Source organism: Pocillopora verrucosa, chromosome 11, assembly GCF_036669915.1.
Source record: "Pocillopora verrucosa isolate sample1 chromosome 11, ASM3666991v2, whole genome shotgun sequence".
Taxonomy (NCBI): domain Eukaryota; kingdom Metazoa; phylum Cnidaria; class Anthozoa; order Scleractinia; family Pocilloporidae; genus Pocillopora; species Pocillopora verrucosa.
The window spans coordinates 1,312,035-1,330,000 of record NC_089322.1 but is presented as its reverse complement, the minus strand read 5'-3'; the positions used below and the strand labels follow the sequence as shown (position 1 = coordinate 1,330,000).

At 38.7% G+C, this 17,966-nt stretch overlaps 1 long non-coding RNA gene across 1 annotated transcript in view; it reads left to right on the top strand.

Annotated features, from left to right (window-relative positions):
* Positions 1–13,610, top strand: part of LOC136276981 (uncharacterized) — a 29,468-nt gene extending 15,858 nt beyond the window's left edge. The window contains exon 3 of the long non-coding RNA XR_010715705.1: positions 13,174–13,610. This is a non-coding gene — a long non-coding RNA (uncharacterized lncRNA). The remainder of the gene's footprint in view (positions 1–13,173) is intronic.
* Positions 13,611–17,966: the final 4,356 nt, after the last annotated feature.

Sequence of the window (17,966 nt, the reverse complement as noted above, 5' to 3'; positions counted from 1 at the left end):
AGTTACCCACTAAGTAAAGACTCCTATTCAAGACCTAATACAAAACTCAAAATAATAAATAGCATAAATAAATTAAGCATGTAAAAAAATTATTACAAATGTAATCCTATAATGTATAAATGTGTCCAATTGTAGCATACCAAGGTGAAATTTTGCAGTCATTTGTTGAGATAAGCTTATCTAGAGCTTGTTTATCTGCTGTTTCATTTAGAATAATAAGCAAAGAAGCAAAGAAAATTGTATTATTTGCTACTTTTTAGCTAATGCATTGCCTTGTTTACTGTTGACTGACAAATGAGCCATAGTTGTAAATGGGAAACCCCTATTTAATAGTAAAAAGCAAGGTGTGACAGTAAGGCAATCCTCTCTGATTTCAGTAACCTGTCTCACCAGCATGTTCATTAAAGTACAGTTAGCCTAAAAAAAATACCATGATATACCTGGTTCAGAAATGCTGTCTCCATCACAACTTGCCATTACCACTGGTCTTTGAATGCAATCATCGTGCATCTGGTTCACTTCTTTAGCACACACATCAAGATCTACAGGTTTGCTTCTTTCCTCATCTGAAGGCTCTTCTCGAATCTGTCGAATATTCCATTGACCAATTTTTTTTTGTTGTAGGAAAGATCTAAATGCTGCCTGTACGCTCTAGTAGAGAAGAAGTCTTGGCAATGCTTGCAGAATATATTTATTATACGTGGGAGTTTTCGATAAAAGCCACAAGATTTTTTTTTTTAGTTTAGTTACATTTTTCACTTTCAGTCCTTTTCTTTGGATGACTTCTCTCAGTTGTGCAATTGTCATCTTATTATAATATTGAGTGGCGTGTGTGGGGATTTCATCAGATATTTCATCATCCTAAACCCTTTCCATGTACTTGTATGTGTTCAATCCAAGCCTTTGCATCAACAAATATGTCATAAGTAGAAGTGTTCGTGAGGTTAAAATCAGAGATCTTATCATACACGTGGCAAAAATCAACCCACAGTTGTTTAACTGTTGCACATGTATTTGGGTATAGGAATTCATAAAGGCTAGAGGGCAATCCACTCAAGAGTTTCTTTTTCTGGGACCCTAGGAGACTTGTAAATTCCTTGACCTGGCTTTAAGAGCCATCAGCATTCTTTTTGTTCCAGACAGGATAAGATAAAGGCAAGTGTTTGTGAAATTTTACAAATGTCCATACAGTTTCTTATATTATTTAGACGCCATTATGGACGAAATGCGCAAGCGCGGGTGCCATCTTGTCCAATATTTCTGCTAATGAATTGCAAGTCTCATAGACGATACACTGGCTGCAGTAGCACTACACAGGCTCTCACATATAACTACTTCCATGAAACACCTTAGCGCTTCATCATTCTGTCTGTCATTTTGTGCATTGCTTGGCTGGGCCTCAGATGCTGCAAGTGATTCCATCTTGACTGGCTTGTCACCTCAGGGGTGCTGAAATGTGAAATGCTTTCGATGACTTATTTTACATCCAGCAATCTGGCAGTAGCTTTCCTTAGGGCAGAACATTGCCACGTTTTCAGTTCTAAGACAGTTGTTGCACAGTCCTCTGCTACGTACAACCTTGACCGTTTTACCTCTGAATAGTGGCAGCTATTGACTCGCTTTACGCAATGGGCATTTGACATCATACTTTGTCGGAACAGGGCTTCTGGTTCCCATAGGTAGGTCTGTTTGACTATTGGGCGTGTTGACTTGGATGGTAAATGCAGAACCTTTGTGCTGTGAGATCCAGTGCTAGCAACATTGATCCAGTCATCATTTGCATCATTCGCATGAGTGTTCCCAAACACCAGGTGATTGGCAATCCCAGCTTTTGTCTCGTTGCATTCAGTGTAGTCCCTGGCCGAAGGTACACTGAAGGTCTCAAAACAGCAACCCCAACTAAAGCTGACTTAATTTATCACACCATATATGCATATTTTCAATTTACACCAGCCTACATAAATATGGTGCCTGGGATTGCAAAGAAACTGTCTTACTGTGAGACTCGGAGATCTAGAGTGATAATTTTTGCCCGAACCAGACATCTTCTTTGGCAGTTTTCGCCTGTGCTTCTTTCAGTTATCAGTTGTGGCGGGGAGAAATATGCCAAAAATTTGACACTTTCTGGAAGGGCCTGGGCAGAAGTCCTGTGGTTCATGCGGTCATTCAACAGGATTGTCTGTGTGCACTTCTACTAGACAAGACAAGACAAGACAACTTTATTTTACCAGGGTAGCCCAGTCAGCTGCAAGGCTGGTATCCTTAGGGGCCCTGGGTTCAATAAAAATTACATATAAACATTTACAATAAGATTACAAGGTTAGGTAAAATTTGCTAAAATTTACAAAAGGGGAGAAAAAAAAAAAAAAAAATCAGATAAAATGTCCTTTAAGAAGGCGTTTAAAAATTGCTAGAGAACTTGCCTCTTTGATTCTGCTTGGCAGTGAGTTAAAAGCTAAACGCCCTGAATTTTTAAAAGTTCGCCCCCCAAGAACAAGATTTGTTTTATTTGGGTGAATATTTCTCCTCTGCCTAGTGTTGTAATTGTGTACATCATTGTTTACCTTAAAATAGTTTTTTAAGTATATAGGAACGAAATTCCGTAAACATTTATATACTAAAATACATTTGTGTATTTTTCGCAGTGTTTCTAAATCTGGCCAATTTACAATATTTCGGGCTGTCTTTGTACTTTTCTGACAGGTGACGATTTTCGCGGCTCGATTTTGTAATCGTTGCAGACTAGTGATACTGCTCTCGGGTAGTTCACCCCAGGCTGTGTCTGCATAACTAAAAATTGGTTCAATAATGCATTTGTATACCGCTTGTGCTGCTTGTAAAGTAAGAGTGGAGCGTCTGAGGAGACCGAGTCGCTGGGATACTTTCTTGTGAACATCTTCAGCGTGTATTTTCCATTTCAGTTCCTCATCGATGGTAACGCCCAAGTATGTGAATTTACTGACCATCTCGACATTGGTACCACTTACATACATACATACATACATTCTTTATTTGATAAGTAGGTTGTGTGAAAGGCAGCCAAAGGGCTGATGTGGACCTACTATACTAAATATTAAGAATTACATATATATAAAAATTGCAATAATAACTTAGAACTACTATATACAAATAAAATGGTGTTCACTAAGACTAACATATAAATCTAAAAGTAAATGAAATGGTCCTTTCTGTTGGCAACTACTGTTGCCTCTTTCTCAAATGAAAAATTGTCAATAGTCTTAACATGTTTACGTAAAATTTGTTTAAAAGAATAAAAACTTTCAGGTACTTTAACTAATCTATTTACAAAATTCCAAATAACAGGACCTCTGTATCGTAGGGAGTTCCTGCCGGTCTCTGATCTAAATCTAATGACATTAAATTGGTTAGGAACACGAGAAGATCTAGAAGAAACTCTTTTAGAAAACAGTTCACATATCGACTGGGTCGTTGTTCCAAAATATACTTTGTGCAAGAGAAACAGTACAGATTTTTTATAGAAGTAAGAGATGGGCAGCCAGTCGGATTTCATGAGACATGTGTCATCTGCCATCGTTGAGTCGAGGTTATTCACAATACGAGCTGCTCTTGCATGAATATGGTTTAGAGAGTTCAGTGCGGAAGGAGAACAATTTCCCCATACCGAAATTCCATACGTTACACTGGGGATAATTGTTTTAAAGTATATTTCCTCGAGAACCTTCTTCGGAAGGATTCTCATTCTCTTCAACGCTCCAACCTTCTGCGTAAAAGATTTCTTCACTGAGTCAATGTGCACAGACCATGTCAGCTTATTGTCAATTTTAACTCCAAGACAAGTGGTGTAATTAACCAGGTCGATATGGCCAGTGTTAAAGTGGAGGGGAGGTATAGGCCCAACAAAAGAGGTTTTACTTAGTATCATTGCTTCAGTTTTAATTGGGTGGATGGTTAGCTGATTCTTAATGCTCCACAGGAGAACTTGCTCCAATGATTTATTTAGTGACAACATAACCTGGTCAACATTTGGTCCAATACAGTAAACTGTAGTGTCATCTGCATACATGTATAGATCTCCCGAGTCGATGTGGTCAGGGAGATCATTAACATATATGGTGTAGAGCCGGGGGCCAAGAAGCGAGCCTTGAGGGACTCCATATCGCACATAGTCAGTGACCGACCTGCAATTATTAACTTCAGCAAATTGACATCTATCAGTAAGATAGCTCATTAGCCATTCATGAAGAGATCCTGATATTCCAATGGCGTGTAGTTTATGCGATAAAATATAATGGGGGACAGTGTCAAAAGCTTTCTGGAAGTCAATAAAGACTGCTCCAACTGTCAGACCATTGTCAATTGCTGTCTTCCATCCTTCAGTCATAGAGGTAAGCATTCCTTCAGTCGATAGTCCCTTGCTAAACCCCCACTGTTTACAGCTTTTTATGCCACAGCTGTTCAGATGGGTATCAATTATGTTGCAGATCTGGCTTTCGAGCAGCTTGCTGGGGATACTTAAAAGTGATATTGGCCTATAATTTGAAGCATCTGCTGGGTTTCCTTTTTTAAAGATTGCATTAACTTTTGCAATCTTCCATGTGTTAGGGAAGCTGGACTGAGCCATGCTGCTCTTGAAAACAGTTACAATGCCCTCTAGGGCGGATGTTCCTGCAATAGCTAAGCTACGAGAAGAGATGCCATCAGGACCAGATGCTTTGTTAATTTTAATTGTCTTGATATCAGTTTTGAGTTTGTTGATGTTGACCTCCAAGACCTGCACAGTGGGGGTAACTCTGTACATGAATTGATGGGGTTCATCAGCTTCGGGGAATTTTTCAGCTAGTTCCTTGCCAATATTTATGAAGTAAGAGTTAATCAGTTCAGCTTTCTCGTAGTCATTTGTGATTTCCTTATTTTCAGCATCTCTGAGGGGGCCAATATGTTTATTCTTAGGTTTTCCAGTGGCCTCGTTCACAGTTTTCCAGAAAGATTTTGAGTCCTTGGTCTCTGTAAATTTCTTTTTCCAATATTGAGCTTCAGCACGTCGTAGCATCTTAGATACTTTGTTCCTAGAGGATTTGTAATCAACCCAGAGTTTATTAGTAGCGGGTGTGCCATCACAGGCTTTCAGAAGTTTATATCTCTTATTCATCTCTTTCCGGATCTCACTGTTCATCCAAGGTAGTGAATTTTTTCTAACCTTGGCTTTACGTAAGGGAATGTGACTGCTTGCAATAACATTATACATGCAATTCCAAGCCCAAGTGATGTCATCCAAGTCCTCAAAGGTGGAACAGACCCACCAGGGAGCACTTTCCAGGTCATGTTTGAAGTCTTTCGGGTTTTCCAACACGTTCTTGAAGTTGTGGACATATTTAATAAAAGGCTTTGGATTCCTGATCTTCAGCTTGTAGATAACGTAGATGAATTTGTGATCAGCTATGCAATACTCAATCACATCAGACTTTGAGACCTTTGAGGTATTGATAGTCAAAATCAGATCGATCAAAGTGTTAGAATGTGCTGAGGTTCTTGTGGGTGCTTTTATGATGTTACAAAAGTTATAAGATTGTAAGATGCGTTTGAATTTCGCACCATTTCCATTAGTAGCAAGCTGATCTGAATTGAAGTCACCAGCGATCACAACATTCCTGCGAGACATCCAAATTGTACTCAATACTTGGTTGAATTCATCAAAGAAAGATGTAACGTCAGGAGGTCTATATACACAACCCACAAGTAATCTTTGCGAGTGAGCTTTCAATTCAATCCAGAGAGCTTCAATGCCGTCGTTGTCATATTTGGATATACGTACACAATCTAGGCTAATGTTAAAGTAAATAGCGACTCCGCCTCCTACTTTGTGTGACCTATCTCTTCTCAGAATTCGGTATCCATCGATGTTTACTTCGTTATCGCTTATATCTTGTGTCAGATGCGTTTCAGAAATGGTTAGGATATCCAGGTTGGTATGCTGTAAAAGTATTTTCACTTCGGGGAGGTTCTTACGGAGGCCTCGCACGTTCGAGTGACCGATGGATACTCCTTGCTTTCCATTGTCTCTCACCACGTGAAGTGCATCAAACAGAGGGGAAGCAGGCCCCGGGTTAGGACATATGTCGCCACATAGTTGTAAATATTCAAAGTTGAAGCTTGCATCGGAGTTGCTGTAGTAGTTGACTCTCGAATTCCTGAATCTGACTCGAGCTTTCCACACGAATCCAATATGGCGGATATTGAGTCGAAACAAAATGGATGATATCGGTTTCAAAAACCAATGATTATCCCAGCTTTGCTTGTTTACTTTGACGAGGCGCATATCTAATCCGATGTGTGCATCTTTGCCACTTGAACATGCCAATATGTACAGAGAAAAGCCAAAAAGAAACCAAAGTATAGGCGAACTAAAAATTTTGCTTCTTCCCGCCATGATGACCGCTGACCCCAGAAAAGGACTTATGGTGATGTAAAAGTTTGCGACGGCTTCCAGCCTTTGTCTCCTCCCGAAAAGAATTCCCTTTGTTTTCTCTTTGTTCAGAATCAGACGATTTATATCCATCCAAGTTACAACCCGCTCTAGGTCTTCTTGAAGGGCCTTCTTTATCTCCTTTGGGTTTGCACCCGAGCAATAGATGACTGTATCATCAGCATACATACTAATGTGCGTGTTTTTGAGACAGCTTGGCAGGTCATTGATGTATATAACGAAAAGTAGTGGTCCCAGCAGGGATCCCTGTGGAACACCATACTCAATGGGGAGGCTTGGTGACAAGTCCTGTCCAAATTGTACTCGTTGTGTACGAGATCCTAGGTAGTTCTGGAACCATGTGAGACTTTTCCCTCTGACACCATAGTGCTCTAACTTCTGTAACAAACAGTTATGGTTAACTAGGTCGAAAGCCTTTTTTACTTTTATGTTAGAAGAAGAAAATGGTGGTAGTGGCTAGCGACACGAAGTTTACTTGGGTAGGAATATTTTTCCTCTCTACTTGGATAATATTGACACATTCGCCATGATAAATGCAATTTTTTTTCACCTTACATTCTTGTCTGCACTTGAAATATTTACTTGGGGTGAAAGAAATAGCTTTGAATAAGCCTTGAAAACTCAAGGGCTTGGAAAATTGGATTCCCGTACAGTCCAAGAAGAAACAAGTGATCACTTTAAAACTCTTTTGTTGGTCATTGATTTTAGCAGACTGGGTGGCTCCTAAAGGAGGCGTTTTTGTTTTGAGTAAGCAACACAAAGTAAGGGTGTCTTAGCTCTGCAAAGTATTTATTAGATCTTGTTTTTTTGTTTTGGCGTGGAGTCTCTTCCCTGTTCTCTGCTTAAGAAGGGCGATGAGTTCTTCTTTCTTAGTTGACTTTCAGTCATTGCTGGTGGCAATGGAGTAGCTGGTGGAACTGAGGTTGAAATTCTGGCAACTTTCTTTGCTGCCGCCTGCTTGCCACCATCATTCCAATAGGAGCTGTCCCTCTTCTTATACTGCCACTTTACTCTTTCCATGTCCCGCAGCTCATCCTGCCTTTTTTCCACAAGCAAAAGGTTTGTAGCAGCATTCCATCTGTTGATATTATTGTGAAATTGGTGCCGCAAATCATCATTCTTCATCTCTGCACCTGTTGCGAAATTTTTTTGTCAGTGTAGATGACATGATTCATTGTTTTGCAGTGTATTTTGTGAAATGAACTTTAAAATTAGCCTCTTACATTGTCCAACAAATGCCAAAAATAAATATATCTTGAGTACTATTGCAATGGATCACTAGAGTAAAGAAAAGATTTGTACTTTGGCCACTAAACATTTTAAGACTTTCATGTTTTTGCAACATTACTGGGACATGGTACACCAAGTTGTGCATGTATGGGGTGATGATTATGGTCTGAGAATACCCAGGACCGGTGCCAGACATATCCATTATCTGTTTTCCCCACCTTTGTGCCTGCAAGAGAAAACAAACTTCTTTAGTTACATGATGATGATGATGAAAACCCTTTTAAAGTGAGAGTAACACAAGTGCACATAATAGCTAGAAGCTAAAAAATAAACAAACATATTGGCAAGTGTACGAGCAAGATTGTGCTTGTATGTTTACTGTCTTTTCTAACCTTGGTTTCAAATTCTGTTATGTCATTATCTGAGAAATTATCTTTGTTCAGGATATCTAGCAGCTCTCTCTCTCTCTCTTATTCAGTCTGGGTAGAAAAACAGTATTCTTATAAAAAATAAAAGTGTTATCGTCTATGCAATCTAGACCATTTCCTCCTCGGATAAGTAGGATTGGTACGGAGGAGGAGGAGGGTAGGCCAGAGGTTGTGGTTGCAATTGAAGGTCGAGCATCTGCTGTAGCTGCTCGGCCCTCTCTTGCCAACGATCCCTTTCCCTCTCAACAGGGCGAATCTGGCCGGGCAAAACAAAATGCAATGAAAAGGCAACTGCCAAAACAAAACCAGCCACAAACAAAGCTGCTAAAAGAAGGTAATAAGCTGAAACGAAAAGAAACGTTTGTAATAATTAATTCTTCGAAGGAAATTACCTCAAATGGAAAAAACAGAGACCGGAAGTTATATTTTTCGATGGCTACGCTGTACGCGGTACACAGCAGTGACTAATGAATATGAAAGACGGATGCGGGTTCTTCGCGGTTTTCGTGGAAGTAGCGCGAAAGTTATAGTCTCTTTAAAAGTGAATTATTCGGGTGCTACGTTTTAAGAACGAGAGATGATGTTGGGGTTGTCACGTTTTTAGAATGAGAAATACCATTGAATGAGCTTTTTCTCTCACTGCATACCATGTACCATGTAGTCAGCATATAACATTGCCACGGCATTTTGAATATATTACATACTAACTTGAACTTACATTAGAGTTAATAAGTTTCTGCGTACCGCGTAGCCGGCTGCCAGCTACGTGGAGTATAGTTGGAGTGGCACGTGTACAAAGTAAACATTCCTTGCCGAAATCTTGGTCATTTTCTAACCTTTGACTGCGCATCGGCCATAAGAAATTCTATTACTAACTTTCGTTACCAAAATGGTCAAGGATACAATAAGCAGAGATTAAGATGTGAACTATAAGTACTTATGATATGGAGAATGTATTTATGTGTTAGATCTTGTGTAGTTTAAATACAATTTGATGTCGAGCCATTCACTTATATCTATCACATCCATTGATTTCTTGAGAAGGAAGTTATCATTTTCACCTAGAGGTGTCTGTCTCAAAGTCACTTTCCCTCACAGGTATAGGTTATTTAAGATTAATTGATAGGAGAAGTAAATTATTAATATGTCACCAAAATTTCCTGAAAATCTGAAAGAAAAAGAATAAATAATGAATTTATGAATTTTTATGTGCACCCATGTCATTCCAAAAAAATTAGTAGGAAAAAAAAAATGTGTTGGGAAATTCGACCTTATAACAGGAGAATGGGTAGGCCCTGATGTGTTACTGGGTGAATGAATTTGCCTTTTAACATCCCTACCAACTAAAGAGGGTCCTTCCTGAGAAAACTAGGACCAAATCACAACTATTCCCACTGACAAAGATAAAAGCAACAAGGTAAAAAAAGTTAATTTTTTGTTGATATTTTTTAATTGTTAATTTTTTGTTGTTGATATTTTTGAGAAACACAACATCTAAAAACTTTGGAATAAACAACAGCAAAATTTACCTGTGGTAATTCTTAGAATGAAACACTGCAAAACAATCCCAACCCTTACTGACATGCATATACTTTTGACATTGAGGGGCATTGCAATAAGATCGAACCCTAAAATCTCCCTTACCCTCTTTGTAACATACCACCCAGCGTCTCTGAGTGTCAGAGAAAACTGGGATATGGACAGTTGTAAAATCCTCTGGGGTGGAAGGGGGTGATTTTACCGTGGTATTCTCTGGGGGACTACCATAATCGGGGAAACCACAGAGTTGCCTAAGAATTTCTTCCCGGTAATCACTCAAAGAATAATGAGAGGGCCTTTTTAGAGCTTCATCGTCAGGAAACTGAGTCTGATGCTCTTTGAAAAGGATAAAGCCATTGACTACAGCCATGTCAATTAGGTGGAAAACCATATTTTTCCACCACTTCATGATCTTATGTAGTACGGTATTTGTGGCTAGAATTTGATCAGAGTGGTCGACCCCATTCATATATTTATTGTAATTAGCAATAACTTTAGGTTGTTGTACTTCCCTTATGGCCCACACATCATCATCCTTTCTTTTCCTGTTGACAAAACCATGATCATTAGCTCTCTCTATCGTTGATGACAATGATACTACTTTGCTATCCACCCACTGAAGAGCCAAACAAGGAGGGTCCCTTACCCAACGCATAGCACCCCTCTCTTTCTTAGGAACCCATGGTACACCCTTTTTTGAAGGTTATGTTAGATCTTGTGTAGTATTTTAAATACAATTTGATGTCGAGCCATTCACTTATATCTATCACATCCATTGATTTCTTGAGAAGGAAGTTATCATTTTCTCCTAGAGGTTCTGTCTCAAGCTGTGGTGACTGTAGAAAGCTAGGGAACTTACTCTAAAAGCCTTGAAAGTTAGTACAATGTTTAAAATAATGGAGTTCATGAAAGGTAAGCAACGCTCGTTCCTGTGGATTTTGCACCAAATGCAGCTATTGTTAGACGTTGCTCCTTTCATACCCATGGCTAGCAGAAGGAACTGTTATAAAAGTGAAACAGTGGAGATCAAACTGATGCCTGAAACTTTTATGAATCTTAAAGAATCATTTTTTCCTACTTTATAAAGAGCTGATTTGTTATTGAAGGTTAACTTTTGTATGATTCTTAACCTTATAATCACCTCCGAGGTAAAACTCTGGCCTTTTCTGTCTTTCATCAACTAGGATGTAGCCCTTCTCAATTAGATTGTTTACATCCTTAACCACATTCACAAGTGACTCCTAGAGAGTTGCATATTCCTCCTTGCCCTTCACTATAGCTATTGTATGATTCCCTAAAGAAAAAGTACATGTTAATGTCATTATTTTGTTAACCTACAACAAAAGAATGGTATATAGTGTACCTGCACTAGACAAACATCTTTTACCATCTTCCACAAAGGCAAATGAGCAAACGAACAAATTGCTACTATGGGAAATCCTTGTTCCATCTCCTGATATTTTAACTTTCATTTTAGTAGTGCCAACTGCATTGTTCTTAACCTGTAAAAGAAGTAAAGTGTAGACTTAAGGCAAGCGAAGAAAATGCGTAAATGGTGGTCCCATAAGTCACTGTATTTTCTGTGGTATGTATGAAAAGGTTCATCAGAGACATAAAACTTACAAAATTTCCAATTTCCAGAAAGGCAGTTCAGCACCTTGTGCTCTACCAGGAGTTCTTTGTACATTCCACTTCCTATCTGGAGTCCTTGCACAGCTCTCCTTAAGGTGGGTTTGGGGGAGGGCCTTTTCCACTTGGGTGAGCTCATGGTAACCCTTCAGTGAAAGGGAAAATCGGTCCATGATGCAAAGTATTGTTCTGATCTTCTCCTTTTCTTCTTCTGGAAGGCTCTCACAGGCCTGTATTTAGTCCCCTAAAATGAAGTAATATTGTTATTGTTATTTTTGTTGTTACATCAAAGTTGTTTTATATGCTGGAAATGTTCTTAAAGATTGGTTTACATTTAGTTTTAAATAGGTGGTCCATCACATTTAAGGAGCCAAATATATTTTACTTTCATAGTTTTTTGATTTCCTAGTCCCCCAATTGTGTAATTTTTACAGCCTTACATCGTACTTATTTTGGTAGGAAAAAATCTTTATGACAGTGACTTAATTTTCAATTTTCAGAAACAACTTGGCTAGCATTTTTAAGGCAATATTTGAGTTGTAACAATATCATGTAAGCAGTTACATATTACTGCTTTCAACATACTTGTAACTGTTGATTTGTGTGGTAACTCCTGTCTTCCTTTTGCAGAAGCAATATTTTCGGTATTTTCTGCAAGAAACAGCAAGAGACATCAGACACAAAACTTTTGTACTAATTGACATGGAAAAGACTGAAATTTGTTATTAGTGAAATTCTGTCAAGTTTACTAATTGATCAGCCTTATCTTCAAGATTAAGCGATCTTGGCTCCAAACCGTACGTCCCGGCGAACCTTCTCTCTGTGACCTACAAAGTGCCATTTAGAAAGCTTTGTGTGATCTTTAGGAGATTTGGTGACCATTACAAGTTTTCACCATTGTTGGTCAATGTCTCAGTTCCAGTTTTTACAAAAAAGTAAAATTGTTATGTACCTCGATGGGCTCAAACTCCTCCAGTCCTTCCACCAATTGAGCCACTAGTTGCCTGACTCGTCTTTTCTTATTATTTCTGGCTGCAGATGTTAATTGCCAGAAGTCCTGTTTGGTGTTGTAGAAAACATTTTCAGTCTCTGCAATTCTCTGCTTTAGCAGCATTCCTTCAGGATTTGCTTGTTGAAGCTGAGTTACGACTTCATTCAGCTGAGTTGCAATGGAGTTGTGCTGAATTCTCAAATTGTGGTTCTCTTCCCGAAGACGCCTTATTTCGGCCCCATAAACCTCTGTAAGGGATGGTTGTGTCTTTGCCAGTGTGCAACTCTGTGCTTGCTTGTGTTGAAAATGAGTTAGAAAACTCCCACCGCTGACAGACTTAACCTTAAATTTCGACATTACTTAGCGAGTATCAGTCCTCAATGCACTTGAACGTTTTTCTAGTTGCCGTTAGTTTGTGTCTTAAACAAAGCGATTGCTTTTAATAGAATGCTGATCGCTCTTTTGTTGTCTTCATCAAATGAAACAGAAAAAAAACAAACAAACAAAAACCCACCCACACATAAGCTCGCCCCTAAGTCTGAAAAATGCTTGTATAATGATATTTAAACAGGAAACTCTCTCACTTGTAAATTTTTTAAAAGTAAATAAAAATTGCAGATATTAAAAGAGTACAAAAGTAAGCTATAGATTAAAAGATTCAAAAGGTTATTTCTAAACTGACATACAGTGCCAGAGTTCTTCAAGTCACTGTCCAAGGCATTCCAGTCTTTAAAGGCATGATAACAGGTTCTTTGTTTACCCCAGTTCTGTTTAACTGATATGCGTTGCTTGAGAGAGGAGCAAGTGCCTTGACGCTTCTCAAAACCAGACTCTGCAGTAGAATGCAGAATGACACGCTTAACACTCTTCTCCACATTTTGATTTCCCAGCACTTGGGAGCAAGGAATTTGAAGATCTCATTGATTTGGCTGTTTCATCTTGGTTGGCAGCTAAACCTCGTCGCAAGTGCCCTTCAAAGATTTTCAACACAGCACCACCACCACCAGGTGCAGGATCTACAAATGAGGATGTTCCTGTGGTAATTGTACATGATGTTGATGTAAAGGCCACTGATGATGACGAGTAGTTGTTATGTTCTGTTGAACAAGAAGTAGAGGAAACTTCCAAAGCCTTGGAGCTGCCAGATTTGGATGCCAAAGATTCTTCTGACTACGGCTCTGACTTTGAGTTTTCTTAAACTTCAAAAAGTGTTATTAGTTTCACTCTGTATCAGTTTATAAGCTGATGTTAACCTGTACCTGTAAGAAGAAAAGAGGCTCTGAGAACAACAGCAGTGTTTCGATGTAGCTGTGTAGTGAAATAAACAAATTCTCCCAGAGTACCATTCTTGTTACTAATATTAGATTAAGTATGCATTATTGCAACAAGATTTCTCTTCCAGACTACAGGAAAATGCGTTTCTGGTAGACTTATGTTTTGAAAATTTCCTGGGGCAGTATGCCCCCGGATCCCCCCCAGAGGTTCAGGCCTTTGGCCTCAATTTTGAAGGGTACCTGCCTACTCACAAAGCAATGCCCTTCTACTTTAAAAGGTAATGAAAACCCTGCCAAGAAACAGCGAACAGCTTCAACAGGATTGTATGTTAGTACACATATATTAATGACTTCAATTAATTAATATCAATTATAATTAGTTAATTATATCACTTTATTGTGGTCTTAACTCAGGGTCACCATAGATGCACTTTTTCCTCAAAGTACAAAAGAAGTGGCATTGGAGGTATGCACCAACTGCGCAGATCACTCTTCCAAAAAAGAACACATCACTGACATGCAAAGGTGGACTTGCACCACAGACAATTTCATCAAAACTGTGAACTAAATGGTAATCTTTTTCTTCGAGATTGTGGATAGGAACATCATCCAAATCTGATAATTTTGAAAGAGTTACGCATCTGTTATTCTGCACACATTTTTTCATAAGGTATTAACACTTCAAAATTGATAGCAGTTGGTGTAATACTGTTATATGTACATGTAGTGCTGAGTGGACCATGACAACATGAAAAATACAGTCAAGCCTTGAGTAACTTACACCTCCCTGAAGGGGACAGGAACAACTTCTAAAACACAAAGGCACACTATGAAAGGGACTTGGTTCTTGACCCCATCAAATTTGCATTTTTTTGCAAAGAGGCAAGAGGACTGCACAGTTGTGCACTAAATGCTGCCTGTACGTTCTAGTATAGACGAAGTCTTGGCAATGCTTGCATTTTTTTGTAGGTGGGGGCAAGAGGATTGCACAGTTGTGCACTAAATGCTGCCTGTACGTTATAGTATAGACGAAGTCTCGGCAATGCTCGCAGAATTTTTGTTTAGTTGACATTGGTTGCCGCAAAAAAGAAAACCAATGACCCGTTTAACTGTTTATGAGCAGCGAAATATACACCGATCCTATAATTTTTTTTCGATGATGATGAACTTGGGCTCTCTGGTCAGCAGAAGAAATACTTTGCATGTGCTTGCAACAAAGAAGATCAGACTGGACAGAGACAGCGGGGATTCAAGCAGAGAACTGAATGGACTAGTTAAGTATCAAAATGATCTTCAAAGTGGTTAATAAACAGCCATGACGAGATGATGAGTTGTGTTTGAGCTTTAGGCAGGATAGTTCTTTGCTTTGCAAGGCAAATCCTGAGTGCTCTAACACTTGTAGTACTACCACCAAGTCCACCAGAACTTCGACCACACTGATTGTTTCACATGATGTGCAAGCTTGTGGTCGACTAGAACATCAAGAAGATAACTTGGCAGTCAAATTGTTGATAAGAGTTCAAGAGTTATAGAGCAGTTGCAGGCATTTTTTGCTAGACAAGGGGATTTTAATAGAAGATTGGAGGAACAGCTCTAGGGACGCCAAATGTTTCCCTTTAATTTTAGCTTCATGGGTTAGCAGCTCCATCTTTGTGAAAATGAAATGCAGAAACACAAAAAAAAATTGAATTGCGTATTTCACAGAGAAATATATAAATAGGCAAATGTTAAAACTAATCACAAACATATGTACATGATATAAAAATATAAGTATGTAATGGGATTAAAATATGTATAGTTACTAGCTAAGTACTATGCGTTGTTTGTTGCTAGGCATCTTTGGACATTGCATACACAAAGGACTGTCTAAAGCGGTTTGTGCGCGAGCGTGGTAGATTATATGTTCTCTGATGTCGCAGGCAGTAGCTTTGTTCATTTCTTGGAGGCAATAAGTTGTGTAGTTTATGCCCCGAGTTGTTGGCTATTGAATCAAAGAGTTGTTTACATAGATCATTGCATCTCTCTTTTAGCATTGGCATTGGTTATTTAAGCCCTGCATTTTCCATGAATTAGGGTTTAGACCCATGATTTCCAATCAGTGAGCATTTTTGGGCTAACAATACATTTGTTTTGGGAGAACAAAAATAATGGGCCATGAATATTCCCTGAAATCCATACATGGATGTATTGAACTTGTGGCCCATGAATTTCAATGATATATTGATAGGCCTTTAAAAGAGGTGTTGATGAGTTCATCATGATCCCTGATTTATCATTAAGATGACTTTCATAACCTGTAGAACTGATTTGTTATAAATTTATCCTCTGAAGGAGTTTTGGTGTACAGTGCTAAATAATTGTCATATTCTATCCCAGGTGGTCTAAGTTAACGTAAAAAGTACAGGAAATCTCAAAATTATGACAGTTGTAAACAATGACATATCTTTTTGTAGATTACTAGGTGAGTTATTATTAACAATCATAACCATTACAATCTCAAATGTGATTGTTGTATCTCCTGCTATATTCTCTCTTGTTATTAGTCTGTAATCCGACAGCTGCAGCAGCAAATCACACTACGTGCACTCAACTGAATCCGCCATTCACAGAATTGATTACAATAACCATAAAAAACAACCACTTACTCTAAAATTCTGAGAAATTTCCACGAGAATTTTATATTCTAAACAATGGCTCTGTGGATATCAAAAGCCCTTCTTGAAGAAATTTATTCCTTTTTCTCTGAAATTGTTCTGCTTATGATTTATTGGTAACAAGACTTTGTGTTGTCCAATTTGTCAGGAGGTACTCTTCCTCTTTAGGAGTACTGTTAGTATCATATTAAGGAAAGAGAGGGCAATCTCACCTCTTTCGGCATTTCCATGTGCAGCAATGTATCAGACTCACTGAAGGTACCGCTTGAAGTACCGCCAGCTTTGTTGTGCAACTTCCTATCAAAGGCTTAACGCCCAGCAGTCAATTACAAGGAAATAGATCCCCGCATTTACAAATTAAATGTTGGTTCATTGAGAAACCAGATGGTAGAGCCCTGTGTTGCCACTGTGGGAGGAGGTGAAACATTGGGAAGAAGAATAACCCTCTGCGGATCTATGGCATTCTCTTCCCAATTAAAACCGCCCCTGGCATTGAATTGTTCCTCCTTAAATGTATTCACTGCAACCCACATGCACTTTTTTGAGATAAAAGAGTGTGGAAAACTTTGCCCAATTTCCCCAAACTGCTGTGTTGCAACAGCACCTCTTCAGCCTGTGCTTCCAACTTGCCTTCTTGAGGTCTCCATTGTGAAATGGGTTTGGGAAACTTTGTTAGCCTTCGTTTCCAGTGGGCTTTCCTTGCTCCATTCACTCAATTTGATAATGAATTTTTTTCCTTTGAAGTTTTTTTTTCCATCTGCTCGAGGTTATTGCTGGATTTATTGATAACAGGGTGCAATATTGAATTATCCTGCGAGGTATTGCCGGTGGCAATTTCCTCTGTAGATGGCAGTTTAAAGGGTAAGTTATCTTTCATTACTCCAGACATTTCCATGAACTGGTACCATTCAAAAATATACGATAAAAGAGAAAACTTTATCTGATTTTAGATAAAGTGTTGATCAACTTTCAATCAATTTTGCGCTGTGTATCAACAACAATTATTAGAGATGTGTACACAGTTGACACCCTGGAAGTGAGGATTTCTTGTAGACAAGCACCTACCATATTTAATACTTTGTAAATTACTCCTCGTTTTCCCCTAAAACATTCTTTCAAAGACTCGCTTAAGCTAAGGGAGTAGCTTCATTTAACTGCCCAGTTTGTAGGTTCTGATGCTGGTTGCCTCAGGATTTTTCCTACTCTTAGCCCTTCTGCATAACCATGAGTTGAACCTTTCGTAGGCAAACATCCACGTACCACGAACAGGTCCAAATCTCTCAATCCCTTCAAATGAAGGAGGGTGATGCAGTATGTGATTTGTTATTACCTATGGTGGGATTAAAAAGGAAAATAGTTAAGTTGGATTAAAAGAAAAACAAGTAAAGTAACGAATGACTTAAGATATACAACAGTTCTTACATTAAGGCCATACATAATGATGATGAATCCAATTGAATGTTGCTTGAAATTTTTACATGCTAATCTTACGGCTATAAAATACTTATTTCTTAGTACTGAAAGCTGCATTTCCTGGAAACAGTCTAAGGTCGATAAAGCTTGGTTAATTGTGCTCATAAATGGGCAAGCTTAAATGTAGGTTAGGAAGAGTGCATAAAGGTAGCCCTAAAAGCTACTTTTCCGCTCGATGTTAGTTCTTTATCCCTCTTTTTTTTTTAAGGGTGGGCATCTAACACACAGCGAAACACTGCTCTGATAAACTAAACTACTTTATTAAACTACAGGTAATATTCT